General features: G+C 36.4%; 1 protein-coding gene across 7 annotated transcripts in view; it reads left to right on the top strand.

Moving 5' to 3' along the window:
• LOC145666559 (DENN domain-containing protein Crag-like) overlaps nt 1-23489 on the top strand; it is a 252916-nt gene that overhangs the window by 35367 nt on the left and 194060 nt on the right. For all 7 annotated transcript variants that reach the window (XM_081733899.1, XM_081733900.1, XM_081733897.1 and 4 more), the window contains exon 2: nt 8318-8370. The gene's annotated coding sequence lies outside the window, so the exon portion shown is untranslated. The remainder of the gene's footprint in view (nt 1-8317; nt 8371-23489) is intronic.

Below are 23489 nucleotides of genomic sequence, written 5' to 3'. Positions count from 1 at the left end.
AAGTACGTCGGGACCGTAATACGGCAAATTGTGGAGGCGTTAAAGTATTAAATAATGCTTTTGATAAAGTGGATACTTTCAAATATTTAGGATCAATGTTAACAGACGAAAATCATATTCACGAAGAAATTAAATGTCGACTAAAAGCAGGGAATTCGTGTTACTACTCGGTTCAAAATCTCTTGTTGTCGCGAATTCTGTCGAGGAATTTGAAGCTTAAAATATATAAAACGATAATCATGCCTGTTGTTCTGTATGGTTGCGAAACATGGTCGCTTACTCTGAGGGAAGAACATAGACTGAAAGTATTTGAGAACAGGATCCTGAGAAGAATATTCGGACCCAAGAGGAACGAGAATGGGGAATGGCGGAAGCTCCATAACGAGGAACTACATAGTTTATACGGTTTACCCAACATTGTTAGGGTCGTCAAGTCTAGGAGGCTTAGGTGGGCAGGTCATGTAGCTAGAATGGAAGAAAGTAGAAACGCTTTCAAAGTCTTGACTGGTAGACCCATAGGAAAACGACCATTAGGAAGGCCTAGGCGCAGATGGGAGGATAATATTAAGATGGATCTCGCAGAGATAGGAATACAAAGTAGAAACTGGATGCAATTAGCTAAGGATAGAAGTCAGTGGAGAGCTTTTGTGAACGCGGCACTGAACCTCCGGGTTCCATAGGCCATAGAGTTAGTTAGTTAGTTAGTTTAGTTGCTACTAGGATTAGGTTCGGTTACCTTATCGGTAAAATTAGGTTCAGTTCTCATCCGTTTGATTGGTGACGAAATGTCGTGTCTTCTGACAGGGTTGTACTTATTTTTTCCACAATATTCACGGTAATTTGTCCTACCACGGTTTCTGTTCCATGAAGACTTCCTCTGGTCATCTGATGTATCTCTGTCCTGCTTCTTGGAAATAACCTCATCGCTGCCAGGCAAATAATTTTTATCTGAGTTCTTTCCTTTTCTGTCAACCCATTCTTCTCTTCGCAGATCGTTTTGACTTCCATTTCTGTACCTCGTCCTCTTTCCTTGGAACTTATCTCTCCGCTTGCGATCATGTTCATCGTCGTTGCCTTCTAGGGTTAGCCTCGCAACATTATCAGAAGTAAGTTCTTTGTTTCCATTTGCAAAACAGGAACAGAATCAAAGCACTGTGAGTCACTGTTTGTCTGTGAACTATCACTGGATGGAATATTGAGACAAATTCTGGAGTTATGCTGATTGTCTTGGGAACAACCATCGTTCACCGCATTCTCGTTGTCTTGATTCATTACACTCTCTTCTGTATTTTGATTAACTGTAGCTTCAACAACTTTTACGGAATTTTGATGTGAAGGTGGTTTCAATTTGCGATCACTCAGTTCAATCCGTTGACTCATTTGACCAAACTGTTGTAAGAACAGTTGATGATTACGGTCCATATGTTGTTTCAGTTGCCCAATCTGTTGTGTCATATGCTGATTATTATTATCCATTTGTTGCTTCATTTGTCCCATCTGCTGATTCATTTCTCCAATCTGCTGATTTATTTGACCAATCTGCTGAGTCTGCTGATTCATTTGCTCACTAAAATGTCTGATAAGGTCAGCTAGGTCTGAGGATGTATACCTTTCTATATTACCACTTGCTTCAAGTGTATTTTCACTCCCGTTAACACTCATTTTAATATTTCTGAAAATTTTTCTTCCACTCCTTAACAAGGTATATTCCGTGTTGATGGATTTGATAAAACTGCTACGTAATCTTAAAATCAATCTAAAGTTAGTTATTTAGGAGATTGTTTACTTATTTTCTCTCTAAAGTTAGTTATTTAGGAGATTGTTTACTTATTTTCTCACAAATCTCCAGAAATCCTGAGGCGGAAAACACCAATTTATAAGTAACGTAATTTTTGTCTATTTTTATATAGCGTTACACTATAGCCACAGTTCGAATGTGTCTAAAATCTAGTCTACTATTTTTACCAAAATTCATTTAAACACTTCATCTTGATATTACCTTTTATTATAATACGTAATGAAGGAAACATTTACACCCTTTAAATAACATATATGTAGATTATACAAGATGGATCCTTTGTTATATCTTAGGGGCCGCGGTGGCTCAGTGGTAGAGCGTTCACCTCTGGTGCTTGGGGTCCCGGGTTCGATCCCAGCCCCCGCCAAGTGAACTTTGTGGTGGACAAACACCGTGTGCGTGGGTTTTCTCGGGGTTCTCCCGTTTCCTCCCACTTTCTTCATTCCACCATTTCATTCATTACTCATCATCACCGTCTCCTTTAGCCTAACCGGCATAACCGTGGGACGTAAAACTCAAAGATTCCATTTCATTTTTTTCCTTTGTTATATCTTATATATCTCGTTGCTATGACGACCAATAACACATCTCATCAGATTGCAATGTTAACAGAACATCAATCATAATATCCGAAAGAAAGCTTAAAAATTTCTTTTTATATTCTCTTCTTCTTTTAGCTAGCTCTTGCATATTTTAATAGCACATTTTGCCCGTAAATACAAGTAAAGATGTTCAAAATACAAGTAATGATATTAAAAATACACAATATCGTTATAAATGCACTGAATGAAAGAATAGAAAACACACCTTAGCTTGAGATAATTATAGAACAATTTAATGTATGGATTATGCTTATAAGCTATTTGAAGTAAAATATGAAATTTCATATTTTAGAAAACATTTTCCGTGAATAGTGTGCTCCCTGACTCGGCGCCGCCGAGGGACATTATCCCTCATACGTTGATGGGTTTAAGGTCATAGGTGCCGATACTAACAGTAAATATGTAAATACATTAGTAAAATTATTAGTATTATTTCTTACTTTAAACCCGTCACTAAGTAACAAAAGTATTAAGTAAAATTTAGTTTTCCAACAAGAACAGTTTAGTTCAGTCGTTTGTTGCTACTCTTTCAAATAAGCATTCTGTAGAATCAACACCAGCAATAGCGTAAAAATTGTTGTCAAAATTAAGACGCTAAATGCTCGGGAGCTCTGAAGGCTACGTAACGCTTACTAGTTCAAGTGCTGAATACAAACTTAAGTATTAATGGAAGTTTCGATGTGCAGTAAAGCAAGCTGCATTTTCAGGGAAAACCCACCCGTAATTGAACCGACAAAACATCGGAAGTGAATACTTCAATAATAAAACTATTTATTTTACGTTGGAAGGTATTTAATTTCATTGAAGACATTTTGGCACATTTACTTTATAAAATATGAATTATAGACCTATCTTTCGTAATTGTTTTAAATTAATTTTCGAAAAAAAAAAAAAAAAAAACGTGCAACAAGTGCGTGGGAAATTTCCGTAATTGAACGCATAAAGCATCGAAAGAGAACTTCAATAATAAAACCGTTTCTTTTACTTTGAAAAATATTTATTTCATATAAGACAGTTTGATGAATCATGTCTTTGCTTTAAATTAATATAGCTATTTGGTATTCATATTTGGCGAACGTCACTGAGGCTCCTGGGATGACTCGATCTGTATTTGTTTGTTTATCTGCCTGTATCACACAGTGTTGAACTTTCGGTCTTTTAAGTTTTCAGGATACAAGCTGGAGACACTCTAAATTTCCTGTATAGACTTTGCCGGCATACCAACGTAAAATTACAAAATGGCTTTTTTTTTTTCTTTCTTCAAAATAGCTGATATCCACGCTACAAAGCGCAATTTTCGGTCTTTCAAGTTGAAATTTTCAGAGTAGGAGCACGAGAGACTAAGCTAGCTCTACACATTTTGGCTTCATAAAATTTCAAAATGGCGTCCATTTTTCAAAATAGCGAGTATCCATGCTACAGGGTGCAATTTTCGGACTTTTCAAGTTGAAATTTTGAGGGTAGAAGCACAAGACATTCTAAATTTGCTTTATATATTTTCTCAACGATCCAATACAAAATTTCAAAATGGCAGCCATTTTTTCAAAACAGCAGCGAATAGAAAATTGTTGCAAGTTGTGACAATGACAGTCTTGAAATGTAATCATATTTTAACATTTTTACCCCAAAGACATTGAAATATTTCGAAAAGACCCAATTAAACCCGAAAATACGCACATGGGCCCAGGTAGGTTGGTTTTTTTCAAACCCTGGCTTCAACAGGTCTGTATGTAATGACACGAAGTTTACCATGATCTGTGAAGTAAATTCAGGCCTCATCAAGGTTAACAACAAAGTTCCACCGATCACCCGCGAGATGACGTTCATACAGCCTCCTGGAGTTTCTTTTTCACTGAGCCACATGACACGGTTTCATGGCGTGCACAATGCTCTTGCGAACGACTGTGAGGCGTAAATTCATGTAAATGGCGCGATTGATTGTTGCGTGCGATGTACGACTTTTTCTGACCATTGCATAATGTGTGTAGATTTTTGGAAGTCATCATATGGCGAACCACACGTAATAACCTCAGGGTCCTCTTCACGGGAGGTTGGTTTGTAGGTGGGCTCAGGACACTACCACGTATTTCTGTATAATACACGATTCACATTGGCAGCACGACCTATACGAAAATTACGTATTTGACACATTTTTACGGTGCACGACGTCGTGAACTTAGCGTCGCAAAAGGCCACAATGAACTCCTCCTATAATCTGTTCAGTTCCGGTTGCATCAGACTACGCTCGACCACGCTGTTCTACTGCGTGACTAACGAGATACTATTGCCTGCCTCATGGCAATCTCACAGCGATGCATTGCACATTGACTTCGACTCAATATAAATAAATCAATCTCTGTATAAATGCACATAGTAATTTTAACAAATATGAACTCTACTTGAAAAACAATTCCATTTCAGGTGAAATAGATTTGCAGTGCTGTCTTCGACAGAGTCTGGGTAAATGTATTGTCTTCTTGATTATGTTATTGATAGTTGTGTATATATGTTATTCTGGAATCCAATAGGTACCTTTAATAGATGGTCAGATAACCATGGGGGTTGCATAAAGGTGACCATCGCATATTATTATTCAGGTGAAACTACATTTCCCACCCACCAAACATTGAGATACTGTTTAGGCTTTGCACTTACAATTGAAACAGCTGGAAGTACATCTGCTTCAATGATGTTAACTGAATGTTGCATCATCATTGAATACTCTGCTTACTCTGATTTTGTGTAAACTAATGGGCTTGAACAGGTGATTTTCTCTTGTTCCAGCAATTGAATGCACGTGGCAGACCTTCCTTGACCAACCCGTATTGCTTCAATTTCTTTTTTAATTTACAGATAGTGAAAGCAATTTAAACAAAATTTTCGAAATAAATTTTTTCTTTCTTTCTTTCTTTCTCTTTTTTCTTTTTCTTTTTTTTTTTTAATTCAGCAAGTGCAAATAATTTTCAAGCTGAAACATTTAATCAAAAGATTCTAAAAACTTTTCAATGAGCAAAAGTTTTCAGACTTGAAAAAAAATTCATACAAAGATGTTGAAACAAAATTATGACCAAATTATAAAGAAAGATGGAGCTGGACAGGGGCTATTGCATTTAATTGATATATAGACAGCATAAGTCGCTATCACATCACCAAATCTTGGTTAAATCAGTGCATTCAACAAAAAAGCTTATGATATGAGCTTTCCAAATTGCCAAAGATTTTTTTTTTTGGCTACTTTCAACAAGTATATATCTTATTCAGATATGTTTGAAAGGCTGATCAGTAATATATACTGATGGAAATAAAAATAATTGTCTAAGTGTGCGAAAGCAGAAACTTGTGTAGAACGAGGCATCTGTGGTTTCGAACAGTAGTGTATCTGAAGTTGTAGGTGGATCAGTGTCGTCAAATGGCACCTAAATTAAACCGTGACGGAAAAGTGTATAATGGCTCTTTTTCTTGCTCATTTTTCCTACATATGCACAGTGGAACTGTCGTGAGAAGAGTTCGGTTTCGGGATGACTACTGCGAAAGCTACTATAGCCTATTATAGAAACCAGGAGCCCATGAAAAGCACTAAGAAGGTTCCATGGGAAATCACACGCAGTGCTGCAGTGATTCGCCGATTGGCGTGCCAGAAAAATCCACTAACCCAATGTGCAGTGGGTAAGTGATTTAACTGGGCACTTTCAGGTGTGAACACAGCCACTCGTAAGTGACTGAGATATGTCCATAGGGCTCGCGTACACCACTTGCTCCCTCATTACATTCCAGAACGAAAAACACAGTACAGGAAACTGTATGAGAAGCACATGGCAGAGTCCAAGTGGCAGACACGTGGAACATACCCTGACTGAGCAAAACTCATAGAATACCCCCTTAATATCTGGTCGGACCTCCTCTGGCCTTGTGGAGCGCAGCGATATGTCATGGAACGGAGTCTGCTAGTCCCTAATACACGCCCGAAGGTAGTTGACACTACACAGTGTACAGAGCGGCAACAATTGTGACCTGTTCGTGGGTTGAGGATCCAATGCCCGAAGCCTGAGTTCCAGGGCATCCCAGATATATGCTCAATGGGATTTATATAAGGGCTTCTGGGTGGCCACTTCAGTCGTTGGATCTCATCTGCATGCTTATCGAACCAGTCACGGACGACATTGGCGCGATGTGGCCCCGCATTGTTCTGTTTAAAGACCGCAATGTTGTCAGGGTGTTGAAACATCACAAACGGGTGGACATGGTCTCCGAGCAGCTGACGATACCACGGACCAGTCAATGTGTCTTCCAGAACAACCAGGAGCCCCATTCCATGCCAGAAAAATGCACCCCACACCATGATTGATACCGCACCGGCCTGGACCACGTCCTCTTGACATGCGGGATCCATCGCTTCATGCGGTCTGCGCCACACTTGGTGCCTCCCATTGGCATGGTACAGTTGATAACGTGACTCGTCGGACCATATGACGTTACGCCACTGTTACAGTGTCCATCCGTGGTGATTGGTGGCAAATGCACGCCAGAGTGTCCGATGACACTGGGTTAGCAGAGGCACACGTGTAGGGCGACGGTTCCCTACCGAGGACCCGCATGTTCCGACGGATTGTGCACTGGGAGACGTTTCTAGCACGGTCAGTGTTGAATTGGGCCGTGATTTGTTGCACAATTGCTCTCCTTTCTCTGTTGAACACTCGTCCCAGGTGTCGCCGGTCTCGGTCATTGAGGGTCTCTGGACGTCCGGTATGGTGTCTGTTCTGAACTGTGACACCTTCATTCACTCATTCTCGGTACACCCTCTATACGGTTGAATGTGGGAAGGCAATTTCCTGCACTACCATGCCACGTTCGAATGCCGCCAACTCACGACGACTTTGCATTTTACTGGATCACTCACTTAGCCAGATCCCACAACGTCTTACACACAACTGAAGCCATCGCGGAGCCCTTCAGGTGGCGTTGCGCACACGTGATGTCCATCCGCGAATGAGTGACCTGCTATCCCATGAGTTTTGCTCAGTCAGTGTACATCCATCTTACTGCTGGTGTTCACATTGGAGGTCAGATATACCGTGACTGTGATGCCAAGGGCTGCTGCAACTTTGTTCACCACTGTCGGGGAAGTTTCTCTCGTAGGTTTATGGTTGTTACGAGGTTTAGTTATACAAACAAGTTGCTGATACCCAAGGTTGATAAAAACTTGAATGAAATATGCTTTCAGAATCCCATTATGACATCTCCCTTTCAGATCAGCACCTACGCAAGGTTGATAAAAACTTGAATGAAATGCTTTTAGAATCCCGTTATGACATCTCCCTTTCAGATCAACACCTCACAGTTGAACGGTGCAAACGCCAACTAGGGTAGAATCCATATAGACAACGCTGCAAATCATACCACCAGAACATCTGTACGTTTTCATCAAGAAGTGGAACGGGGATTAGGAATTCTTGTCGTCCCGTCTCAAGATATTCCAGTATAGAACGTTGATGCCAGTTCAATAGATTTCTACGACTTTGACCTGTTGAAAAGACGTGTCTAGCATCGGCATGCGCTCACTGTTTCTGGTATCTAGAAAGCTTTCAGGGAAAAATGGGACCGAATTCTCTTGCTCGTGCTTCGCCAATGGAAACTTCAATGTCGTCCGTTAGTTCACAATATTAGGGGTCTTCAATAGAACACTATCGATGGCGGTGGCGAGGTTTCTTTAAAGTGAGTGTGATTCAAAATAAACGGAACAATTTTCTGTACTACGTATACTACGGAATTTCACTTTTATATATAGAAATCTAAGAAAATTAAATATTATAGGGATGTCATGATGTGGACCTACTTTCTTCCTTTAATAGCAAAATTTCACTTTTTTGTATGTGTTCAGTTTAATACTTGAAATAATGTCAATTTTTTTCTTTTCTAGGATCAGCACTATATTTTCGTAAGGTACCTCACCATGATACAAAGACCTTCTAGGTAAGCTCTTATATTAATTTAGAGAAGTGTCTTAATATGTCAAAGATAATTATTTCAATGACAGAACATATTTAGCATTTTAAATAAAATGTGTGTGATTTTGCAAGTGTAGTGAAATCCTACGACTATATGTGGTATAAATAATAAACAAATGAGCTTCGTTTCGCAGTGTGAAACTGTGATAGACTTCCAAACTATGGGAATTCAACTCCCAAACTTCAAGTAGTACATCTATAATTACTGATTGCAAAAGATTAACATTAGATTATAGATAAAACCTGTTCCTCTGACACTGAATCCATGTCAGAAAGCCATTACTCGCTATGCTGTCGGGTTTTTTTCTATGGTAATAAAGATTGAAACCGGAAATCGTTTAATTTGAACCACTTCTGGTTTGAATAGATGGTTAAATAGTTAAGGGAGAAGATAGAACGTATTTGTGAAGCTCAATCGGTTACAAAACACTGCTGCTGGATATCTCTTAGTTTTTGTCATACAGAAATCAATATTGAAACTGGAATTAATAATAAATTACAACCACTTCTCATTTTGGTAGAGTATTGTGTGTTGTGATGGTATGTTCTCTTTTAACCCTGAATCGACTGCAGAAAACCATTTGTCACTAAATGTTACCATTTTTGTTCTGTGGCGATAAATGTTAAAACCGAAAATGGAAGTCCAGGAAGTTTGAATACATAGTTAATAGAGAAGGCGAAACCTGTTCTTGGAAAGTTCGGTCACTTACAATAAACCGCATCTCGGTATCTTTTACGTTTTTGTCCTATAGAAATCAATATTGAAACTGAAAATAGTAGTAAATTTCAACCACTTCTGGTTGTGATACAGTTTTGCGGGTTTTTATGGTGTGTTCTTTTGACACCCTGAATCGTTTCTAGAAAATCGTTTATTTCTATCTAATAATCATTTTGTTCTATGGTAATAACTGTTGAAACCGGAAACGGTTTATTTTAACCTTTTCCGGTTTGAATAGAGACTAACGGTGGAGATAAAACCTATTCCTGGGACGGTGAATCAATTGTAAAAAAACGCATCGTGATACACCTCTCATAGTTTTTGCTCTACGAAAATCAGTATTGAAACCGGAAGAAGTAGTAAATTTCAACCCCTTCTGGTTTTTAATAGTGTTTGGCATTGTCATGATAGGTTTCTTCGAGACACTTATTCGTTCGCAGAAAACAATTTTTCGTTATCTGTTACCATTTCCATTTTATGGCAATAAACGTGGAAATCATAAATGACTAATTTGAAACATTTCTGGTTAGGATAGAATGTTAATGGAGAAGGTTGAACGTATTCGTGGGACGCTAAATCGATTACACAAAACCGCATCTCGATGTCTTTTTCTGCTCTGTAGAAACCAGTATTGAAACGTGAAGTAATATTAAATTCGAACCACTTCTGGTTTTGGTGGTGTGTTTGGGATAGTCATAGTACATTGCCTTAAGATACTAAATCTTTTGAAAAAAAAATAATTAAAAAAAAACCTTCTCGATATATATTACCGTTTTGGTTTTATGACGATAACAATGTAGAAATGACTAATTTCAAACACTTTCGGTTTGAATAGAGAGTTAACGGAGGTGGAACCTATCCTTTGGACACCGAATCGATTGCAAATACCGCATCTCGATATCTTTTACCTATTTTGCTCCGATACGTGGCGATAAACGGACAGACGGACAAAGCCATTCTATAAGACTTCCGATAGTTATGCATAACATAGTTTGGAAGACTAATAATTAGTGCATAGAAATAAGGTGAAGTTCATCTTAGAAAATGTAATGTGTCTGCTAGCAAAAGGCATAATGCTATGTAGAATACACAATGAGTTTAAAAAGAGTTTTTCTTTGCAATTTATATATATTTTTTCGTTTCAGTTCATAATTTTAATCAGTAGCAATATCAGTGGCTCACTGCCCACTGAAAACATTAATTGACAAGTGTGAAAACTCAATATGAAGTATTCAATCAAATTACAAACAGGCAGTGATTCTTCCTGTAGATTCTTATGTTAAATTTGTCGTGTTTCTGCGGTTATTGCACAATGAATCTTTTCATCCAAATCTTGGAATGCTGTTTCTTGTGTTATGCCACATTTGCTGCCTTTCTCTCATTCTGAAGTAAAACTACGAAAGTGTGTGATTTAAGGGTAACGGTTTGACAATGATCTAAGACTAGAAATGCGAATAATCGTAATATTGTTTAATTAGAGCAGATGGTTGTAATTTTAATGAACATTTATGAAGTAGACACGTAGAAGAGTACAGGAATGTGTTCGTTAAATTAGAAAGAAATTGAACAATAGGTTCTTAACATTGATGACAGTTGCTCTGCTGCTTTATATAGCAACTTTTATTTCAAACTTATTTCATATCATTATTCAAAAATAAATAAAACATAAAAAGATAAAAAATTCTACTTATTACCAGTACATACAGCACAATCATAAGATAACAAAGGAAAATCTGAATACTGAATTGGGGAGAACTGTAATTTACATGTTCTTCTTCCTGAGAAGCTAATAATTTATGTCTACCACGAATAGTTGGTTACTTCTTTAAAGTGTACAGTGATTTTCAACAGCCATTTGACAGATTGAGACTTGAGAAGTCCCGTAATTCAGTGATCCAACACTCAGCATATTGGGGTTCGATTCTCTGCTTCTTCAGCGATGTTTTTCATTAATGTGTCTGTGTGTACATCGTTCTGTACACTGTACTGTGAGAAAATAAATTCATTTGATATGTATTTAGTGGCTGCCTTAGGTAGTGACTAGATAAGTGATAAATATGTTAGGATCTCATCACTAAACAGTTTCATGTGTTTGCTGTTCATTCAGCCTCAGTCAAGTACTTTTGGCAACCATTGTAAAGAGTTTTTTTTTTTTCTTTTTTTAATGCTCTCTATTATGAAAATTTTTGAGGAAACATGCAATGTTTTGTACATGGAACTGCCTGTAAAAGCCTGTCAGATTTTGACAGGCATTATACAGGCGCCTGTTTCGGCGAAAACGCATGTAAAGAAAATATTACAGGCACATTGTCTTCAGGTGATATGCATGTCAAAAAAGTATTAGACTTCTGTTGGAAATTTTGCACGGAAACACGCGTTGTACAGAGCCTATACATTAAAATGAGAACATGTAATGTACACGTAGTCACTCACGTGCAAGTAAATAGAGGGAATATGTGCATGTAAAGTATCTTGAATGGATTGTTGATAACATTCGCAATACAGTAAGAATGAAAAGTACAAGGAAGGTGCTTGTTTATCAACATGTAATATACATGTGTGACATTCGCATTACATGTAAATATCATGTATTAGCGTATAGCGTGGAAAACGCATGATGTAGAATATGTTATTTTACATTTATCATTTTCGTGAACATGCGAAGTGTGTAACTCCCGTACGTGCAGTGTAAAGGCAATGTACAGGTGAACAGGAACATGCAATAATCATGATTGCCAATAAATGGATTAAACAGATACGAGTGGTGAACAAGGTGTATTGGAGCTAAACATTCACGTTATAGGCATAGGAGACATGCAATATTCAGACACAGGTCTCCAGTTCGACATTCGCTATGCAAGGTCCTGACACCTGTATAATGCATGGGATTACAACTGAATACATTGCCTGTATTATCTCCGTGTACATGCGAAGTGGGAACCCACCTATATGCAATGTACAGGCAATGTGCAGGTAAACGGAAAATGCAATCATCATGATTGCCAGTAAGTGGGTTAAACATGTGCATGCAATGAACAAGGTTGATTGGAGTGAATCATTAATGTTACAGGTGTAGGAAACATGTAATATTCAGACACCAAGTCTCCAGTTTGTCATGCACATATGCAAGGTCCTGAGACATGTATAGTACTTAATACGATGTACTTTACATGTATATTCCGCTAACACGCCCACTAATTCGTTAACACCTATATTTCACATGTATTTAACATGTCAATTACATTCTTATCAAATGAAAAGCAGCTGTCGTCAGATCCTCATGAGGTAACGTATATGTCAACAACATGGAATATGCCGGTTACGTACATGTCTTTCCGCTCTCTACATGTTGTTTACACGCATTTTTCACGTTGCAAGGTTGCAACCCTATCAACATGAAAACTATCTGTTTCATGAAATGAACATGCAATGATCGTGAAAAAATTCGATACCTGTCTCATGCGTTTAAAAGTGTTCCATTTTCAGGCGCATGTACAGGCGCCTGTAAAGATACGCCTGTTTATGCATGTTTCACAGGCGCCTGTTAACCACCTGTATTTTCTTTCCATTAATTTCTTCACATGACCTAGTTCACGATGTCTTAGAATACTGCCTCAAAATTTTATCTTTCTGGTAACTCGGTGATGGAACACAAGCTATTAAAGTCAAATGAGAGACTCGAGTTCTATTCCCTACTAGTTTTACGATCTTTTCGTCTTTATATGTGCTTTCTGATCACTTTTCTTATTTAAGCGTGCAATAAAAATATTAGCTTCCCAGGAAACAAGATATGTAAATTCGAGTCCTTGCCAATCTATCATTCAGATTTTTCTTTGTTATTAAACCATTTTTCTGTACTTACTGGTACTAATTCTAATGTAACTGTATTTCTCTTTTTTATGATAACGTGGAATAGATGTTAAATACAAGTCAGTTTACTAAGCGGTAGAACAACTTCCTCAACTGAGTGAATCAGTTTCAATTTCTTCAGTAAATAGACATATAATCAGTATTCTTTATAGTGAGCTTAAGGTTTGTCTAAAGCCATGAAATAGTGTCGTCAGAAAGAAGTACAATTTTACGTTCGCAGGGGGCATAGCTTTCAGTTTTTACGAAACTTACAAAAATAGATGGCAGTGTTGTCGAACCCAATTTGGAAGATTGAGTTAGAAGTTTACCTCCCCTTCTTTATTTTTTATTTATTTATTTATTTATTTATTTATTTTTTTTACTTAGAGGGTGTGGGATGTCGTTTGTCTGCGACTTTCGTAGGAATTTTCTTTTTCGATACTTCCATCACTCTAGGTAACCTGACTCCACTGACCACTGTCTAGTAATCTGCAGCTTATACGGAAGAGGAGTTTGAAACTAATCGTTCCATTTTTGGTAAAGAACGCTGAATAGCGAAAATGCCGATTGCTGAGAACACTTTTTTTTTTCGGTATTTGCAGTATATTGCTTGTCTTTGTTCATGTGATACTGGACTTGCAATTAAGTACATTTGCTCAGCACAGATTTAATCAAAGATGTCATAAATGACAACTCAAATTGAACACAAGAACCTTCTGTGGCGTACACACAATGTTATAAAGAGGAGTTCAGACACCTAAGTTCATATCGTATACCATTGATCTGTACAATATATTAACGGGTAAAGTAAAAAAAAAATTGGATTCTTTATCCAGCATAGGAGTTTTGAAATGCGTTACTCCTTTAAACCTTCATGTACTGTCGGTGTGGAGTCACAACGCTATTTAGCGATGAAGACAATACAAGAAAAAGAGAGAGAAATGGAAAATAATTTTAACGACAAGATTAGCAAGAGAGAGTAGTGTTGTATTTACGAAGATACAATAGTTATCATCAAATATTTGGAATTAATGAAAGAAGTGGCTAAATTGTTAGTCCATTTTAGAGTGGCATCTTATTTACGAAATATCAATATATAAATTATAGCAAATCACTTCGTAAATAAATATTTCATTAGATTCCCCACAATATTACGTAAGTTATTTTCCATGGAAAGGAGTAGTATACTCTTTGGGGTGAGTTTTTTTCTGACGTATTAATAGTTCTCCGAAAACGTTTATTATGATTTTGTTCATATTTTGTACGTAATATTCCAGTTGGGTTTAAAGTTTTGTGTTTTTCGTCCTTATGCAACAATGTAACTTTAAAATTATAAAGGACGGAAACAACTATTAATTCCGAACCACAAGCGCGGCTTTAGTGCTGCGTAATTGGCTAGTGCAGTAGTTCTCAAAGTGGGGTCCACGGACCTCTGGGGATCTAGCCAGGGGGTACGCGACGCCTAAAAATTGAAATGTGTTGTAATAAAATGGAACTCACACCTGTTGGGCAAGAAGTATTTTTTTCAGTTAGTAAAACAGTTACTAAAAAGAAAGCAATTAGAAATTATACATACGTGTGTAAATTTAAATGTTTTCCTACTTTACTAAATTTCTGCCCTGTGGCTGGTCAACGGTTATATAGGACTACTTCAAGTGAGAGAAATTTCTTCTTTGTTAGGGCCCTTTTTCAAGAGCAGTTGTACATTAACTGTACGATGACTCGGAATTTCATGGATTTCATCTTCAAGTGGCGGAAAGCTCTCAACACTACCACCAATTCCAGATTATCTTTTTAAAAGTAAATGTTAGTTATTTCTATGCTTATAAACATCAGTCCTCCCCCAATTCAGGTATTTAATTAAAAAAAAAAAAAAAAAAAAAAAAAAACTATGAGAAACCTCTCCCAAAATATGTTCCTACATCCGCCGAGTAACTTTTGACTCAAATTGGTTTGTGTGTACGCTGTCAGTACGAAGAGTTATCTGTCTGAAAAGGCATTGCAACATTTGATGCCTTTCCCTAACACTTACTTATGCAAGCAGACATTTTCTGTTATTTGCAGTATTAAAACTTTAAAGCGAAATCGTCTTAATGTGTAATCGGACCTAAGATTGGTGGTGACAAAAATTATTTCACATTTCAATGCAATTATGAAAAAAGCACAAAGAATTTCATTTCTCACTTAGTGACCCCACAGATTTGAGAACGTTGTTTATCAAGTTAATTCCCCTTTTTTTTTTTTTTTAAAAAAAAAAAAATGATTTTTAGTCTTGAAAGTTACTGTATTTTCAATTGAAATTTCCTTCACTAGGCGTGTGCGTGGGTTTTCTCGGGGTTCTCCCGTTTCCTCCCACTTTATTCATTCCACCATTTCATTCATTACTCATCATCACCGTCTCCTTTAGCCTAACTGGCATAACCGTGGGACGTAAAACTCAACGATTTCATTTCATTTTTTCCTTCACTAGGAAACAATCATGTATCATTAGAATAAATTACTTATTGCATTACATTTCTTGATCTTTTTCTTGTCAGTAATAATTCTAATTAGTATATTTTTAATAGTATGTGAAATTTCAAATTAGCATTGCAAGGGGGTCCGCAGATCACTTCCCGAATGAACAGGGGGTCCGCGTTATCGGAAAGTTTGAGATTTTGGGCTAGTGCATAGATCAACATGAAAGATCGATCCTCACAGTGTATTCCATTACCCAACATAATCTCACGTCCAGGAAATATAACGGGAACGAGACCCGTACTTTCTATTATTATTATTATTTTTTTTTTTTTTCGGATGAAGGAAACACGTACAGTGGGATTTCTTGCTAAGTTTGTTGTTATATATAAAAACTGTACTCTTACATGTTAGAGAGTATATTTTTATATATGAAATCCCTTCCTATACATTATGAGATGCAGAAAAAGATGAAAGGTGTAAATTCGATTTTTTTGTTTGTTTGTTTGTTAAGAAAGCATCTAACGTAAATACATGCAATGAAGCAATAGCGGTGGGCCTCAGTGTTGTATTTATGGAGAAAAGAGCTGTTACAGTGTATCCATTTTTTTTTAAAAGTAGTAATTTAGATACTATGGGCGTTCTGACGAGGGATTAGTACCATACTAAAGAGTTCGACTAACATATGCTTCCAGCAGTAGTCAGGCCTTTAGTATGACGCTAACGTTATGTCAAAACGACTCTGCATAAGGCAGTATATGTCTAAGCTATGTAAACACAACATAGTCTATAAGCTATTACCTATATGCTTAGCATAAGCGCCTTCGGCGCAGGAGACCCGAATTTGATTCCCGGTGGGAGCTCATATGGTTTGGATTCCACTTAAGCCGTAAATTAACGCCCCCTTTAAAAAAAAAAAAAAAACTAACTTTTGACTCAAGCATCGGTATACATCATACGATTCACCTAGTTGCGCAAAATGGAGTAATTTTTCATTTTACTCGCAATTTTGAATATATGTATGCACAGAGTGATAAAGCTGTTGCACGACTGTATACAATTAAATGCATCAAAAACAATATATCGGTATTTTGACATGTGTATGTAGCCTCTCCCTTTTTAAATTTCGATTCAAAACCAAAATAAATCCTTTGTTATTGACAGTTTTGAAAAAAAAAAGTTCATTTCGAAACAATTCAATATACGGTATATTTACAAAATGAATTTGGCCAACTTCACATTGATCCCTCTTTTAGACTTCCTAACTATGCTGTGCATAAGGGGCGCTGTCGGTCCCTTGACAAGTATCAGAGTAAAAACGGCAAGAGAGATCGTGATGCGAATTTTTGCAATCGATGCAGAATACCAAGGATAGTTGCCATCTCCTCCGTTAACACTCTATTTAAACCGGAAGTGGTTAAAATTAGACACTTCCCGTTTCAACGTTTATCGCCATAGAATGAAAACGATGACATACTGGTATATAGAAAAGCGGTATTTTGAAAACTATTTATCGTTTCAAGAGTAAGTTCCACTTGCTTCGTTAACTCTCTTTTAGTACTGGGGCCGCGGTGGCTCAGTGGTAGAGCGTTCACCTCTGGTGTTTGGGGTCCCGGGTTCGATCCCAGTCCCTACCAAGTGAACTTTGTGGTGGACGAACACCTTGTGCGTGGGTTTCCTCGGGGTTCTCCCGTTTCCTCCCACTTTCTTCATTCCACCATTTCATTCATTACTCATCATCACCGTCTCCTTTAGCCTAACCGGCATAACTGTGGGACGTAAAACTTAAAAGTTTCATTTCATTTTCATTTTTCTCTTTTAGTACTGGAAGTGATTCAAATTAGCTATTTCCGGTTTAGGTTTCAACTTTTTCACCATAGAACGAAAATGGTAACAGGTAGCAAGAAACGATTTTTACAAACAATTCAGCGTCTCAAGACAACATAATATGACTATCCACAACACTACCAAAACAAGAAGTGGTTCAAATTTACTATTATTTCCGGTTTCATTGTTTATGACCATTAACTTATGTCGATAACAGATAGCCAAAAGTTTTTTTTTTTTTTTTTTGTAAACGATTGAGCGTCTCAAGACAACATATTATGACTAACCACAAACTCTACCGAAACCGAAATTGACTAAAAATATACTATTACTTCCGGTTTCAATACTGATTTCCTTAAAGCGAAAACTGTAAATGCTATCAGGATGTGGTTTTTAGCAATTGATTCAGTGTCCCAAAAATAGGTTTGATTTCCTTCCTTAGACCTCTATTCAATCCGAAAGTGGTTGAAATAAACGAGTTTTAGTTTCAACCTTTATCGACATAAAATAAAAACGATAAGTGACAGCGACTAATGGCTTTTTGATATGAATTCAGCGTCCGAGTAACAGGTTCTATCTTTCATCTTATTACTCTGTTGCAACAAGTACTTATAGACGCACTACTTCATGTTTGAGTATTCAATTCACATAGTTTGGAAGTCTTAGTTCCACACTGTGAAACGATATTTTCAAAATTTCGATTCAAGGCCCAAGCATATCTTTATATATAATGTGTGTGTGTGTGTGTGTCTGTATAAATTATCTATATACATATGTATTATGTAAAAATTTATTTTTATATTTTTCAAACAAACGATGGCTGTAGATTTTGAATTCGCCGAGTCGAGACAGCATTTTCTTCATACGAGTAGAGACAGACTTAAATTTCAACTCGTCTTGTGTGCGTTCCTAGTTTTGAATCAAATTTTGAAAATTGAGGATAGTGTGAAGTATGAGCTTTATTTTTTTTTAATATTTCGTTTTTGTTTGTGAAGTAAATTATTATTTCTTCAAAAGAATCAATCACAAATAGAATACAAATGATTGATTTTGGCTTTGAATCGAAATTTAAAGGGGACAAATTCACACATGTTCATCTGATGTATTTCTAATTGTTTTGAGTGCTTTAACATATTTTAATGTGTTATAAAATTTGCTAGGGATGCGCACGAGACAAGATTTCTGGCTGTCTCGTCTCGAAAATGTGCTGTAAAAGTGATGTCTCGACTCGAAAAATGTATATTTTTCTATTGAAAGAGCCGTGTCTCGACTCGAATTTTGTCAGGAAAATCCTGTCACGATTCGTCTCGTGCGAATCCCTAAAATTTGCACTGCCTATTGATTTTTGTCAGTCATCAGCCGTTGCCAAACTACTACTGTTAACTACCGAAAGTTAGTTTCGACAATGCTGTATAATATGGCCAGTTTCTACAATGCTGTTGTATAATCGTTATTTCAAAGTGAGGAATCAACATACTTGAAGCAGCATATGATATGAAGAAGTGCCATAATTTTAGTAAAGTCGGGAACATATAACGCACCCTAATTTTTCACAATTGAAATGTCAACAAAATGTTCGGCTTATATTACGGCCAATACGGTATTTGGTTTATCATAATGCGAGCTTGAGTTGTATATGATGAAAAAGCAAAGATCAGGTAGAGAACGTCACTTGTTTTCAATATTTAATAACAAAGGTAATTATTGACAGCACACAAATTTGATTATCGCGGGTTCAGAAACATAATACAATACTTTCAATATAATACAGCACATACAATAATTCTGTGGTAGAAATTCTACTTTGAAGACCAAGCCAAATAACGAGTTTGATACTAGACAGTGTATTTAAACATCGTTTGTTTGGAGAATGCGAGAACGAGTCTATATGAGACGTGTGGCTACATGCTTATCTGCATCCTAACTAGGGCTGTGCGATATTTCGATATATTGATCCATCCATAAGATATTTTCGAATATCTAAACATCAATACCGAAATATTTACGAATCGATGTTTTCGGTATTTGATATTTTCAATATTCAATGTTTTCGATTTTTTATATGTATATATATATATTTCAATATCTTTCCATTTTTCTGTTTTTCGTTTTTCTTATAACATATTTGATGTTGCCATATAAATAGTCTACCACTGATGGAATAGGTCACGAACTTCGTGGAACATGGCTCGGAAGACACTGCAGTCAGACCCAGAAAGACCCATGACTGAGAAACCACGACCAATAATCCGGAGTGACCCGATGATTCGATAGAACCCAGAGATGGAACGTCCTCATATACATGAGAAGTGTGTGTCAGGCTACTAATGCAGTTCTAACAAAATTGATTCTCTTCTCTTTCATCGCCTTTTCACTAAATATAATTTTATTTTTCGCTTGTTTTCTTCCTTGTGTCAAGTGTTGCACTGAAAGATAACTACAACGCTTATAAGGGTACCAACATTCAAAATCGCAAAGAAAAGATGAGTCACATGTTTCTCTTATGAGAGATCGTTAATGTTTAATCGACCTGTAAAGCTTCTTGTTTAGAACATAAAAAAATACCGCTGAGGTTAATCAGTTTTTGTTAATTCTTTTTTGTATAGGCTATAATCAAAAACCACATGCTTGAATACAAATAAACATGAAATTATATTTGAAATATTCAAAACATGGTATCTTGATTAAGATATGTCACATCAAGAATCGGGCAAATGAATGTTCTAGCTCAAGCAGTGAACATCATTAATGAAGTATAAATAAAATTTTTGCAGTAATTCTGCAGAGCTATTTCGGTTGCTTCTCAGTCACCAGGTGTATCTGAGTTTCCGGATATCATTGGGTCTCCGGGTTCGTTCAATCACCGAATCAGACCGAGTCTGAGAAGCGAACTCGTACCCGGATGACTCAGACAAAAGTCGAGACCCAAGTGGCCCATGTTCCATTCCATCACTGCTATATGCATAATCGAATAGTCCGATTTCTCAGTAATGCTTTAATTCAGCAACACTTTTGGGTGCTTTCTGGATAATTTTTACTTTCCAGTAACAATAAGAGAAGAAAATACGGTGACTGTAAAGGAAGTGAATGATCATGATAGAATTGGCGTAATGAGAATGTTTTTGGAACTGGAAAAGCCCCGCGAAAACTGCGGCTACAGTGTTTTCCACCACAAATTTGCGTTGGCGGAATCAAACCAGGGATGCCTGACACTAGAGGTGAGCGCTCTACCAGTGACCCATCGTATCGTCCTCCAAGTGACAAAGATTGGTTGAAATTGGAAGTGATTACTTATCTTATTAAAATCTTATGATCGCAGTCTCTAAGCGTCTATATAGTTGGGAAAGTGAACAGATTCTTATACGAACAATACTCGAACAAAGAAAGGGCTTGGAAATTCAAAAGTGGAGAAGAGTAAAACATTTATTTTTGTTTGTCTTTTGATAGTAAATGCACAAATTTGACATGTGTCCTCAAACGAGCACATATAGCGCACAAAGGGACTACGATAAAAAGAGACGATTAAAAAATAAAGTTGATGAGGCAAAGTACACTTCGAGAAATAAATGTATTTCATTCATTGTCAATTGCGAGTAATCTCGGGAAGTTTAATAAATTAACTGATGATGCTTTTGAATACAAATAATCGTGTTTGAGGAAATTTCAGAAATATAATTAATAACTTTTTTTTTTAAATTAAAGATAACAAGCAAGTGTAAACAATCCTTGGTTTAGTTTTATTTATTTAGTTAGTTAAATATTTTACATAATTTCATAAGATCAGTATAGCGGTGTAAAGACAAAATAACTCGAAGGTTTTTTGCTGTCAGCGGTAAGCGGTTTATCCAATCTAATCCAGTCCATTTACATGAGTTTTTTGGATGCAGTAATAAGACATTGAAACAATATTGTTTCTCCTCAACAACACGCGGCGAGTTGTCATAGCATGTAGCTGCATTTGCTCGCTTGAAAACCGTATTGATTGTATTTATCAAATTTGAAACCAAAATTTTATAATCGCAGTTTCAGAGTTACATAATTATTCTAAATTGTTCATAAATGTTCCTGAGAAACCTTTGAGTGGTTGGTATTTGTTTCCACATATAATGTGACAGAAAGTTACGTGTGAATGTATAGTTATATTTGTGTGTGCGTGTGTTTGGTGTTTAGAGAGAAACTCACAAGACGGTCGTGTCCAGTTTCTTCAGAAGGATGTTACCCCTCCCCTCAAGGACAGTGAAACGAATTGGAGGGAGAAACGAAATTGGACACTTGGAAAACAGATGTGAAAGAAAGCGGGAGAAAATTGTGGGTTCGGTTAAACTGAATATGTCCATTATTATAATACCCAGAATAACTAAAACATTTTGCATAAATTAAGTTGGTTCACAACAATGGTTGGTTTACAAACTTACAACAATGGAAAGAATAAATTGTAGTAAAATTTTCATCTAAAAACTCATAGATCACTTGGTCCTGTACTAAATGACAGAATTTCAGAGACCTAGAACAAGCGATGACGCGAGAGGCATCTAATTCCTCTACAACAATTAAAAGCTTACAACAATGGAAAGAACAAAATATCGAAAAATAATTACCTTATGAATCATACACTACAGTATACCAAATGCCGAAATTTCAGAATCTTAGAATAAACGATAACGGGAAAAGCACTGGGTTCCTTCAACAATCAAAAGCTTACAACAATGGAAAGAACAAAATGCTGTAAAATTTTCGCCTTGAGGTTCATATATTTCTTCATTTTGTACTCAGTGACAGAATTTCATTGTCCTTGTGCAAACGATAACGGGAAAGGGATCAGATTTCTCCACAACAATTAAAAGTTTACAACAATGGGAACGAAAATACATAATAAAATTTTCGCCTTCATATTCATATATTACTACATTCTTTGCTAAATGCCAGAATTTCAAAGTCCTAGAACAAGCAGTAACGCGAGAAGCATTGGATTCCTCTCCAACAATTAAAAGCTTACAACAATGGAAAGAACAAAATTTAAAAAAAATGTCAACTTGTGATTCATACATTACATCACGCTAAACTGAATATGTCCATTATTATAATACCCAGAATAACTAAAACATTTTGCATAAATTAAGTTGGTTCACAACAATGGTTGGTTTACAAACTTACAACAATGGAAAGAATAAATTGTAGTAAAATTTTCATCTAAAAAATCATAGATCACTTGGTCCTGTACTAAATGCCAGAAATTCAGTGCCCTAGAACAAATGATAACGGGAGAAGTATAGGATTTCTCTGCAACAATTAAAAGCTTGCAACAATGGAAAGAACAAAATGTCGAAAAATTGTCACCCTCGAATCTATAGACTACATCATGCTCTATTAAATACCAAAATTCCAGAGTCCTAGAACAAATGGTAAGGAGAGACGCATTGAATTCCGCTGCAACAAGTAGTTGAACTCAACAATGAACGAGTCAACAATTCGAAAATCTGCACGGAACAATTGCTGCGTATAGTCATTATCTTCAATCAGACTGACAGTGAAGAACATAGTTTAGTATTTGTAAAAGTTATTAGTAATTTTTGTGAATATTAATTAACATTGAAAAGATAGGGCGATAGCAACGCCATCTCTTATCACAGAAACAAACTTTTTTGTGGCTTTAGACCATCCTTAATGAGGCATTTAATATTAAGTCAGTGATATATATATAGTAATGCTCAGCAGTCTTTTCAGTTTCTGTGCTGTAATAACAATAATAGAAGTCGCGGAATTGGTTAAAATTAAAATAAAATCGAATGCTACAGGAGCAGATGATATTTTAATAATTCTCCCTTATGATTTATGTACACTTTCTAAAATTATAAATTTCTCCCTTTACTCACGATGGTTTGTTATATCGTGGAGAGGCACAATATTATATATCCATTACTTCGACTTCGTTATAAGTTTCGCCCAATTAATATACTCTTAGCTTTGTCGAAATCACTAGAAATAGTAGTAAAAGAAAAAAAAAAAAGGCTCTACTCAACGTTTTCTAAAGTCTAGCCCAAAATTATAGTATATCACAGGATTAATAAAAGTAACAAACGCCATACATAAAGTAATTTTTTGGTGTTCTTAAGATATCGGTAAAGCATTTCAAACAGTTTTTCATAATTTCATACCACAAAAATTAAAATATTAGTATCGTTTCTCACAGTCATCAGTTCGGTAGATGACGTTGTGTTTATTAGAAGGGAGAC

The sequence above is a fragment of the Thermobia domestica genome, chromosome 12 (assembly GCF_964235325.1).
Source record: "Thermobia domestica chromosome 12, izTheDome1.hap1.1, whole genome shotgun sequence".
Classification (NCBI taxonomy): Eukaryota; Metazoa; Arthropoda; class Insecta; order Zygentoma; family Lepismatidae; genus Thermobia; species Thermobia domestica.
The sequence above is the reverse complement of the archived record's forward strand: the minus strand, read 5'-3'. Positions and strand labels throughout refer to the sequence as shown.